Source organism: Squalius cephalus, assembly GCF_949319135.1.
Source record: "Squalius cephalus genome assembly, chromosome: 11".
Lineage (NCBI taxonomy): Eukaryota > Metazoa > Chordata > Actinopteri > Cypriniformes > Leuciscidae > Squalius > Squalius cephalus.
The window spans coordinates 8832958-8835457 of NC_137132.1; the positions used below are offsets into that span (position 1 = coordinate 8832958).

Sequence of the window (2500 nt, forward strand, 5' to 3'; positions counted from 1 at the left end):
CCGACGGCTTGCAGCAGCCATTCAATTTTTATGTTGTATGAATTATGTGGGTTAATTTAACAAATGTATAATGCAATATGAGATATAAAAACATATTTTAACACATTTTGATCTTTAAGACCACATACAAGCTATGTTGTTTGATTTCTATTCAGAGGCGCTGACTGAATACATTAGTGACAGAAACAGGGCAAATGAAAATATACAATCATTTGTAATTAATGTACGGTCTCTTGTGAATTACTCTTTGAAAAGGTCAACCCACATGTGCACCTGATATTCTCTCACCTTCTTCTCCATCCACTATTTTTCATCTTAAGAAATAAAGCGTGCTCTCTGAAGGTCAGGGCCATATCATTTACTTGTTTTATGTCCCAGAGAGACCAACTAAAGCTGAGGGAAGCACAGGAGAGAGAGAGGTAAAGAATGGAGGACAGAAAGAAAGATGAGGCAAATGGGGAGTGTGAGATTGAACGGAGTCAAGTCAAGTCACCTTTATTTATATTGTGCTTTTAACAATACAGATTGTTTCAAAGCAGCTTTACAGTGATAACAGGAACATAATGCAACAAAGTTTGTTTCTGTTATACAGCAGATCTAGAAGAAAATAGTGGCATAGTCCAGCTTAAGTTCGTTCAGTGATGGTTCATTTCTGTTGTGAAAAAGTTCTTAATTTAGTTCATTTATCTATACAGCCGCTCAAGAGAAACAGGGATGTCCTCGTCCAGCTCAGTTCAGTTCTCAAATAATGGTGTCACTGCAGGCAGATCAGTAATATTGTTGAATATTAATTGTCCCCAACTAAACAAGCCAAAAGCCAAAGGCAACATTGACAAGGAACCAAAACTCCACCAGGACAGAATGGAGATAAAAAACCTTGGGAGAAACCAGGCCAAATCACTAAAAATCGACTTCTTTTTGAAAGACATGGAACATAAGTAGGACTTTCATTTAACCGTTGAAAGCATTTCAGCTCCTGTATATCCTGCAAGACTAATAACTTTGCCACTAGAAATGCGCTAAATCAACACACAGTAATATATTCTCGGTCTGCTTTTCTCTCTTTCTCACACACACAACCGAGGAAATAAAGTGTTAATCTATCTTAAAGCTGTTTTAATCCGCTGGCAGCTGTTATGGGTTTTCCTCCATCCCGAGTGTCCAATCTCCCACCCAAATGCATGCTCTCGCTTTCTCTCATTTTTCATCTCTTCTTACAAATGACATTGTATTTGGGTATTTCTAGCAGGAATTTAGTTTTAATGTGTAACAAAATCTACAAGACAAGGTAAAAAAGAAAATATTTTTCCAGTTCATCTCAATGTTTATTTCAACAAACTCAATATCGATTTGTAAAATCCTATCGATCCTATATGCCAGTGTTTCTTGCATGAATCAGTGTTTCTAATGAATCTACTCCAACCGTTTTAATTTAGATGGAAGATTTTTTAATGTTTTTAAAAGAATTTTCTTCTGCTCACCAAGGCTGCAAATATTTGATCCAAAACACAGCAAAAATGGATTTTAGTTTATTTTATTCCTGTGAATCAAAGCTGAATTTGCATCATTACTCCAGTCTTCAGTGCCACATGATCCTTCAGAAATCAGTATAATATGCTGATTTGCAGCTCAAGAAATATTTTATCATTATCAATGTTGAAAACAGTTATGCTGCTTCATATTTTCTATAAACAGTGTCAGTTTTTTCAGGATTCTTTGTTGAATAGAAAGTTCGATAGAATTGCATTTATTTCTTGGGGGAGTATTGACCCCAACATTTTAAATAGAAGCGTAGGTAGATGAGATATACACTATATAAATAAATCATTTGACGTTTACTTCAGTAATATTGTTTGTGTTGATTATTATATCAATAATACATGTATAATTAGCAATTGAACTGAATATTTTGGGCCCTGTTGATAACTTTTAACATGAAACAGGAAACATTAACATTAACAAGAAAGCCTGCACTTACTACAGAAAGACTTTTAGAATTTAACTAGGAAATCTGTATTGACACCCAGTCCTAAAAATAAATAAAATAGTACGGACCCTGGTATAGACAATATAGCCATTTGTTCACTGTGGAAAGTTGCTTCGGTGTCTTATTTTTGCAACATAAGGGTTTGCTTTATGATATCTGGCATTAACTGCATATTTCTGGCTGCGGTTTCCTCAGCTTGAGACCTGCTAGCATTAGTACTAGTTAGCGAGGCTCGTGGCTTCAATCCCAACCACAGCGCTCATTATAATCAGCATTTTCCCGAGCAGCACAGCAGTTGGCATTGAAGGAGTGTGACTGCTCCCCTGCAGCTTGAGCCTGTAACACAGAGGTGATGTGGGAGCAGAGCCAGATCAGCTCCTTTACGTTTTGAGCTTGTCCACTTTCCACCACTTCCAGAGGTCATCAAAAACGCATTTGACCGGATTGCTTTCGTAGTGTAAACGCTCATGTGGTTGAAAGTGTTCGAACAGCCACAAAAGTCCGCCAACTGAC

At 36.8% G+C, this 2500-nt stretch overlaps 1 protein-coding gene across 1 annotated transcript in view; it reads right to left on the reverse strand.

The window, feature by feature from the left end:
* The window catches only part of clstn2b (calsyntenin 2b), a 63363-nt gene that overhangs the window by 54563 nt on the left and 6300 nt on the right, over positions 1-2500 (reverse strand). The window lies entirely within an intron of this gene.